The sequence below is a fragment of the Neodiprion lecontei genome, chromosome 6 (assembly GCF_021901455.1).
Source record: "Neodiprion lecontei isolate iyNeoLeco1 chromosome 6, iyNeoLeco1.1, whole genome shotgun sequence".
Taxonomy (NCBI): domain Eukaryota; kingdom Metazoa; phylum Arthropoda; class Insecta; order Hymenoptera; family Diprionidae; genus Neodiprion; species Neodiprion lecontei.
In genome coordinates, this window is record NC_060265.1 from 21,802,829 (window position 1) to 21,812,286 (window position 9,458).

Genomic DNA, 9,458 nt, shown 5'->3' on the forward strand with positions numbered 1-9,458 from the left:
TTACTAACTTCGGTGCGATGCGGTGTTTGCGTTATAATTGCGGAAACACGCGACCCGCGAATAAGCGCTAAAATCGCGAAAAAACGAACCGCGAGAGGCCGTATTGAAAGAAAAGGATCGCGCATAATAAGAGCCATTCGGAATCGAAGAGCCGTGCGGCTGCATCACGACTCGTAAACCGGAGTCTCGCTGCCACGATCCCGGAGTTCTTGTTCCTCTCGTTCCCGTTCCCTCAGCCTCGCTTACATTCCTCCTCGCCGTTCATTCTCCTTCCATTCTCGACTTGCTCCTTTTGCTTCTTACTTCTCCGCCGGCTAAGTCGTACCTCGCGCGGAGTAAAAAACGCGGAATGATAATGCGTGCGGCGATGAATGGAGGAGAATGAATGGCGCGGATCGAACCTGCGGACGCGAGTTATTGCGTAACGCGGCCGCGAAAATCGCGATCCTCTCTCCTTCTCTCCAACCGCCATTTTAAAAACGTCACGGGCCTAATTGTTACTTCGAGAAACGCACGCGAGCCGATCTTATCAATCTCAACAATAAGCGATTAATACCAATAACTCGGGACACCGTATTATTCAAATATTTTAGTGCGAGGGCGATTCGACCGCGACGCTTTTGCCCTAAGGTTTTGCATTCTTATCGCCAAATTTGCATAGATTAAAACCAAGGAGGTGGGAAGGAAAGCGACTCGGAAGGCAAGCAACCCGCGATACTGCCGCCCCTTTACATTCGAATATCCTTACAGAGTCACGAAACCTGCAGATGCAATTAGCGATTCAGTTTCAACGAATTTACGATCCGTACGAAGTAGAAAGAAAAAAGAAAAGGATTCATCCCGCCTATTTCGATATCGTAATCGTCATCGTTAGCACAGACGTTGCGAAACCGAGTTTTCGACGAGTTTCGAAGCCGCCGATCCTCCTTTCAATCGGGAGTTTCGGAGATCTTACACTTTTCTCGCTGTGCGAGTAGGCAGTGATTTAATACGAGAGAGATATTTGAATAGTAAATTTGTCGAAGGCTCGGATGCGCGCTTCCATTGAACATACCTTCGCAACAGTTTTTCGAAAACTCTAGAGAAACTCGCGGGCTCGCAGAGTGCCATCGGAAAACCCGGTTCCAGAATAAGGAGCGCGGGTGATTTGAATACCCGCTGAGTGGTACAAGAAATGAAAGTTCCAAAGGACTTGACACTGTATAGAAAATACGCTCGTAAAATATCTTTAGGTTCAAACTTACCGATCGATCTTGCAGTGCAGCGGTCGACAAATATCGGCGACGAACAAAACGATCGCATAAACGTGCGGCAAGTATTTACCCAGATAAGTCCTGACAACTACGACGAACGGTAAACGAAATATCCGAACAAACGAAATTACGTCGAAGAGTCAAAGAAAGAAATAAAAACTCCGCACGCGCACTTTTACCGAAAACACAATCACAACATAAACCACATGTTACATACGCGTAGTAATATCAAGCCGTGTAAATTATCGCGTAAAAAACACTCGGCTGTAAAATCGATTTACCATTTACTCCCGATTACGAAATTCGCTACGCAACCGCACTACGATGATCCGATCCGATCGCTCCGCGAAAAATCTCGACTATTATTCGAATGTATTCGAAATTATCGGATCGTCACTGCTGCTCGGGCAACTTTTGTCGACCACGGTGATTCTGAGATGGTCCAAACGAAGTGCGACCGAACTCTTCGGAGACTCGCGCTCAACTGCTGAACGGCTCGTGGCACGAACAACTACCGCGACCAATCAGAAGTAGAGATTGCGCGGCTCTCTTCCCGACTTCCGCTCGCTGACGTTCGTCCCGGCGGAGCCACTGTACACTCTGCACCCCTCGCGTAGGGTTGCTGCTGCAGGACTTGCGGCTCTCGTTATTGGTCCACCCCCTTTTTCACTATCTGTAATAGCAGAATTTAAACCTCTTGCGAATTTGTCGTTGCGAGAAAAATTTCACGCGAAAACAGGACGTCTGCGTGACATTTGAAAAGACGTTTTGTCGCTCCGAAATTCATTGCGAGGGTTTTTGTACGAGAAAAATGTTTTTCTTCGAATTTTGAAAATTAATTGGAACGACGTTTGGTCAATCGGTGGAGATGTTTCATGTACAATTTTCCTAGACTGTTTAGAATCCTGATTTTCGAACGGACAGCTTATCGTTAGATTGTTTGGAACAGAAATTCGGTGAAAGTTTGAGTATTCCCGATTCACAATAGATGTAAAACGAATATTTTCAATTACTTTTGCAATGTTCGATTAATTTTTTGGATGAAAATCATTGCACGCAGGAAATTTTTATTTGAGAACAAAATAGATCTTGTCGAATTTTTTCAAGATTGTTATTCTGACAAGAAATCAGAAATCGTAGTATTACGCTCCAAAAGTGAAATGAAACTTTCGAACCTTTGATATTTTCAATTTAAAAATACGCAACTGCGTAGTAATGTAATGACAAGCCAGTAAGATAGTTTTTAAAGAAAGAATTAATTTTGTTCTTCTCGCCCAATGATGTTTTATTTCTCGTCTGCAGGCGAAGTCTACAGTGTTAAACGCATGGGACAGACTTTACTTTATTCAATGACAGGCTTGAAACAGTTTGCCAACATTCACGAAAAGCCGGGTTCCGCGATTATCGATATATCTCTTTATCCCGCAAAGCTCGGGATCACGTCTTCGGTGTGTGTAAAATCCAAACATGATAGATTCAAGCTCTTGGTAGATAATTAACTGAGCTTCGGTTGATACGGATATACGGTAAACGATATATAACCTGCAAAGCCATGGTTTCATGTATATATAGATATATATGTGTATATATAAGATTGAGCAAAGCGATTTCGCGAGAGGCGAGAAAAGCGTTTAATTTTAAACCCCCGGTATACGCGAGAGCCGGAAAAGTCGTTCCGCGATCTTCTTACTTGCCGCGGAGCAAAAAAGAGGAAAAAGTAAAGAGGGTAAAAAACATCTCCCAGATCTCGTTTTCTGACAATGGAGACGTCCTCCCCCTTTTCTCCTTTCCACAGCCCCGTTCAGCATCGCGCTTTGCCTACAGCACAAGAGCGCTATTTTTTCGCTCCTATCCAGTCAATCTGACTGAATGTGATGAAAGTTATAATTGCACGTAGCAGAGGAGGGTGCCCTTTGCCCGTCAACGGACAGTCTGATTTAAACATTTTCACCGGAGGCGATCCTACTACCCTTATAGTAATACCCTAGTTGGGGTTGCAGGCTGTGCGAACCGATCCGGAGCGAAGCGAAGGGGTGAACGGTCTTTCATTGTGAAAATAAACGTGCGTTGTATATGTACATTTTTACACGAACACTGATCAGATACAGGGAAACACCGCCTATTCATATTGTTTGGCAAAGTTCCGACGATGTCGATGAAATCAACGCGATGCCGACCGTCGCGGTATGATTCAGAAATTGTATCAAACTAAGCCTTATCTGCCTTCTCCGCCCGCAATTATTTGTTTGTATACAGATGTGCGCGTGTGTGTGTGTGTGTGTGTGTGTGTTTACAACGTGAAATCACGAAGCTGCGTGTATCGGCTCTGCGTTAAACGCGCTTATGTGTGAGCATTGATAAAGGTAATGCCAACAGTTTATACAATGGACTTCCTAGAATCATTGTGCAAGTTATGCGGACGGAGGTTGTTATTTCTATGCATGAGTGTGTTTACTGCGAAGGCAATACGTTACCTGGCCATGTGTCAGCTGTAATTAGTGCCGGATTTAAATTTGAACTACGCGTCAGAGTTACGGATCTGAAACCCTGTTGCAGGATACCGTAGTTGCACAACTGAATTGTTACACCGCACGTTTAACGAAGCACACACGAGGCGTCTCGGTTAGGGAAATCGAGTTTGCGAGCTAAACTTTGTCGAATCAAAGTCCGTGGAAAACGTTGATTTACCGGGGTCATGTTTCATCTATACATTTCCATCCAAATTCAAGGAAATTCGGGTTACACTCGACGTTTGTTTATCTTTCACCTGCCTATAGGCGTCGCGTCGACTGTAAGTTTACATGTATACGTACATGTACACGAGTAACGATAACAATCGTTCACTTCGGTAGTGAAAAAAAAAAAGGGTGTGGAAAAAATTTGTACGAGGACAAATTTGTTTCGTTTGGGGCACGAGGCTGGGCTGTGTGAAGGAAACGGGCAACCAAGACGAGAGAAGTAGGGAAAACAGTTGGGTAAAAAACAGCTGTTTGGTTTTAAAAGATATCCTGCGGATTCCGGGGTAGCACGCTCTCGGAAAAGAAGTGTAAAAACAAGCGGGGGGAAAAAAGCGTGACAACGTGTCGCGTCTGTCAGCGCATGTCGCGTTCCTAAAACAGCGTGGCCGAACTTATATGTGTACGTGAAATAAAATAGAAAACCGTGACGGGACAACGCCGTCTCACTTGTCCGAAAAAAAAAAAAAAACCTGTATTCAATTAGCCGAATGACACGAACCATATTTCGGCCAACAATGGGCAGCCCACCCTGATTTTATTGTTCGTATTTTTACCCTCTCTCTCTCTCTCTTTCTCTCTCTCTCTCTTAATCTCTCTTTTCTACTCCTTTGTCACCCTCGTTTTTGGGTTGAACAAGAAACGCTTTCGAATACCCGACCATTAGGGTTATTCTCGAGAAAGAATGCCTTCAATTTCCGTGTAATTTTATGATATTTCTTGTGGTTTTTTCCTCGTTGTTGCTGGTAAAGCGATTCGGAAACAGTTCCTCGGTAACGGCAAGTGAAAATTGTCTCGTACTTATTGCGGTTAACGATCAGAGGTACACGGAACAATTAGATGCAAAAGATGCAAAGGATCCGCGTGCAGCGAGGCAGCAGAAATAGAGAAAGAGGGAGAAACGAAACGGTGAAAAAAAGGAGAAAATAAACAAGTTGGAAACTCGAGAGTTTCGTAACTCGTTTGAAAAGTTTCGAGTAAGTTTTAACGCGGAATGCATTAAAAAGTCTTTACGCCGGTCGTCGAGAGGAGCGGCAAGGCGGAGCGGTTTTCTCGTATTAAGAAAGTGGTCGCGGTTAAATCTAATCTAAAACTCTATTTGGTAGATCTGATAATAAGTTCACCACCGACGGAGGCATCGGCTTTACCCGCTTACACCGCTTCTCCACGACTGGATGGCAGGTATCCGTGTTATTTCAGGTAGCCTACGGCGCAAGCCTGCGATTTGCCGACTCGATACGCGGCGGCCTTTTACCGCCGAATCTCCAAGGTCCTAATGGTTTAGAGTCCGACCCAAAGTCGAGTCGAAGACCTCTTGGAAGGTCCGGGATCCAAAATTCACTTGACAAGCCACTCGAGGACCACTAAAACGGACAAGAGTGTTTTGTTTCCCGTAATCGCAAGACGGCGGCACAAGTACGACGTGGATGTAAAGTCCGTTAGCTAAAATAAAGAAAGAGCCTGCCTATAAACTCGTCTGAGTGTGTCGAGGAGTTATCTGAGCGGAGATGCCGGTCGTACAAGGGACCGAGAATGTTTCAACTTGTAATGAGGATTATTTAGGACGCTTAAAGGACCTCGGCTGCGCCTGGGGCTTCTCAAGTTACACCCGCCTGATATGCACGCAGATCCTTTTACAGGGATGGATTATGCGTTTGATGCGGGGAACCCGTGCGCGAGTTTGTGCAACTTGTTAATAATGCGAGATACCGTGCAGAGACATATTTGAACGGGGATTACGAGCCGGCGAGGAGATACCTGTTGGTTCTTCATCGCCGCTTATCGCGCTTCGTTATTTACCGTTAGCTTCATTTCCTCCGCAGCTGTTTCATGCGGGTTTAATTTCGTCATTTGGGTAAAGGAATAACCGAAATGTGGGTGGATTACTCCAGCCTCTGCAGCGTGTCTACAACCTAAACCAACAATAGGCAGGAGACTGGATGACGTCGTGCCTCCGCATCTACTGCCATACGACACGGCCAGCTGACACTCGATCTTTTCCCTGAAATTAAAAATTTCCACTTGCGGAGGAAAATTTACGGACACGTGTCTCTAATTTATCGGTAATTACCCACATACTCTCTGTTCTCCCGGAAATTCGGTTATGAGTAACGGAATACCCTTACCTCTATTTTCGGTAATTCTTTTTCCTCGTGACTTTCGAAATCTTAACTGGATTTTTAAGGATACAGCTATACGCGTGGACATTTCGATTCTCTGGGAGAAGCTACAGCCGTGCTCCCGTTCCACAAAAGGTGGAGTACGACGGAGAAAAAGGAAGGAGACGAATTGTCTCTTTTTTCAGCCCATTTCAAAGATGGGTTATCTAATTTAATTGAAATTCTTGTCCTTATAGAGCCGTGACAAAAAAAAAAAAAAGAAAGAAACGCACGCACACACGAACTCGCAGGGAAATTGTGAACAACGAATTAAAAATGTACCGTACCGACCAAAACTTGTCCCCGAGACAAACGACCTCCACCCCACCTTATCAGGGCAACAATTTATCCCATTTAATTTGTCGGCTTACCTAATTAATTCGATGACAATTACTCGCACCGAGTATCCCAGGCTTTCAGGATATACCGGTTCTGCGATAGCGATATTCAATTCGAGAACGGAAACACTCTATTACTAACCTCGGTTCACATTAAATCACCAGATAGTCATGCATTCCACTCAGATGGCCTGCCTGTTCACGTACATATATATATACATATATACACATATGCGTACCTATCGAAAATTTGTATGGATTTGGGTCCTTTGTCAACCATCGAAAACACAGCCTGATTCAAATTGAATTCTTCCGGCGCGAAAACCGAAATCTGGCATAAGGTTGCGACAGGCCTTCACTCATCGTCGTCCCTCGTTGCGGGTGTCATAGAATGGGCCTTGGTGGGTGAAACGGTTTCAATTTTTTGCTCATCCATTCCCCATTGGAGGCGTCACGAACCGAGATGAGTCCCCGCGGCCTGCGTCCGCCAAAACGGTTCGGTTATATTCATTTGAAACGTGCCTGGTAGGCGAGCGTCACTATTACCCCGCAACGACCGGTCACTTCAATGGACTATTTTAAAGGTGGGATAATAAATTCGGATTACGATTGTATCAAGCCCTTAATAAATAGGAAGGAGCCTCGTGACGCCGCAGCGTCGGGACGGCTTAGCGGCCCCCGAACGGCTCCCGCTGCGAGGATTCGTAATTTCGTGTATGTTCCAAACATTTGGCCGGTTGTTTCGGGCCACCTGGGTCACGTTTGATTCACACGTCATCCACCCTCCCCCCCCCCCCCCCTCCCTGACGAAAAGAAATAAAAAATCAAATTCGGTGGCCGCCGCACGCGCCGCAGTTGTCATTCAAATTTCCCGCCGCTTAGCTTTTATCATTTTAATTGTGGGTCAATGGACGATTTAAGGTTACCGGCACCCCCTGAAATGAGATTTAACTCGGCGACGGACGTATATATGCTAATTTATCAAAGCTTTTCAAGTGATAAGAATTAGGGAGCTGCAGGACATTTGTGTTCGCATCGCGTAGCTGCACTCTCACAATTGCGTCGACGGATTTAAATTCCCCGCTTCCAACCCTTCTTCGCTCATGAATATCGCAGCCTAACTGCATTTCACTCGGTGTTTTCAACCGGCGTATAAAACTGCGTGCATCGAACGTCATTAAAACCGTTCAGACAGCTTCCGTTTCTCCTGAAAGATTTTTGAATTCAGATCCTGCTGCGTCGCTTCGCTTTTGTCCCATATGATCACCGCTTCCGGTGTTCAAGAGCCTTATTTATTCCATTTCACGGTTCGGTAGATGAATGAAGTTAGTTTTCATACGCAAGGGAATTAAATCAACTCTGCAATTATGCCTTGCGCAGTCTACTCTCGATCCATGCTGCACATTGTATCAATTTTATACGTCGCAAATTCCTCTTTAATGCTATTCAAATAGAATTCATGAACCAGACTAATTACTCCAAAACGACTGCATACTCGCTTACTTCTGATACAATGCACACAATTAAGACCTATACGTATATATTTCATACAACATGGATCAATACAAAATTTCTACGACCTAAAAATCACAGAGTATTCTTACATACTCACAGCGAGTATCTGACGCGTGACGGTCGATGATTTCCTTCCTCTGTGGAGGTTATATCCCAAATTGAAACGAGCTTTCTTGGCTAGTTGATTACCGACCGCTTTCACTCACAATGAGGCTTGTCTGGCCAACCGCCGGTTATATTACCAGCAGTGAGGTAGATTTTGCCACCAGACCTTGTTCGGGCAGCACTATACGGTTACTGGGTACTACGCGGTGTAAAAATAAGAGGTCGTCCGACCGCCCTGTACTCCCTGCAATATATTAATGAAAACGAAATGCGCGGTGAATCGAAAGACCAAAGATTAAATAAAATTCCATCGGTACGCTTTCTTGATAAAAAGAAAACGGTAATCACACTGAATCAGTCATGCAAAGGATGCACAGTAATAAATGTGTGGGGTAATGGTAAAGTAATTACGCGTTATGTATAATATTATTATTATTATATTAAAATATGTATTAAAAATTTAACGTGCCTCTTTTTACGTAGAGTATAGTTTGGCTCGCTTTTTTTTCACCCTACTAGTCTTTACCATTTCCCGATTTTTCGTTTTAGTTGATTGACGCATTCTCATGACTTTATAGTAATGTAGACAGTATGCAATGACTTCTTCCTTACGCAAATCACATGGAAATGAGAACTCGCAATTTAGTAGATCGTCGTCAACTGTCGCCTGATATAAATTATATACGCCATAGTCGAAGCGCTGTTTGGAAAATAAAATGATTGAATTTAAGATCGACGCCAAACTTTTTCACAGCGCTGGACCACTTTTGAAATATAATACGATCCTTGGGTGCACGAAAAAAGGAGATTGTTTTGTCAGCTCCTAGACATCCGCTTCGACAATCAGGCAAACAACAACAATTCTTCATTTTCTTGTCTTTTGAGTAAACGACAGAGATCCAAACGTTGATCACGGATTGCCTGTCAACTTTCGTAAATACTCTTTGGTTAGATCGCCGCCATTATTGTTTACCTCGTCCGTAAGATATCTTATATATTATCTTACCGAGGGCCAGTCGGACCACCTCTTATTTTTACACCGTGGTACATACATTGAATGTCATATATTGATCAAGTAGAACTGTTAAAACACGATCCCATCGTTATCACCATGCGCGATATAGCTGGAATTTAGAAATATATACGCGATGATTCCAAATATTGGGTATGATTTTATTATTCGCGCTTGGATGACGGAACATGTATATGCACTATTACGTTTATAAATATAGTTCTTATTTACATAATGACAGTAAAAACGGTATAATTATATGAAATATGAAATAATGAAGTTTCGTTCTTCTTCAGATCTTATACATTATAAATATGTATAATAATATGGAGGGGGTAAAA

At 43.8% G+C, this 9,458-nt stretch overlaps 1 protein-coding gene across 2 annotated transcripts in view; it reads right to left on the reverse strand.

Moving 5' to 3' along the window:
* Positions 1 to 1,736, reverse strand: part of LOC107224593 (protein slit) — a 200,743-nt gene extending 199,007 nt beyond the window's left edge. For both annotated transcript variants that reach the window (XM_046742928.1, XM_046742927.1), the window contains exon 1: positions 1,245 to 1,736. The gene's annotated coding sequence lies outside the window, so the exon portion shown is untranslated. The remainder of the gene's footprint in view (positions 1 to 1,244) is intronic.
* Positions 1,737 to 9,458: the final 7,722 nt, after the last annotated feature.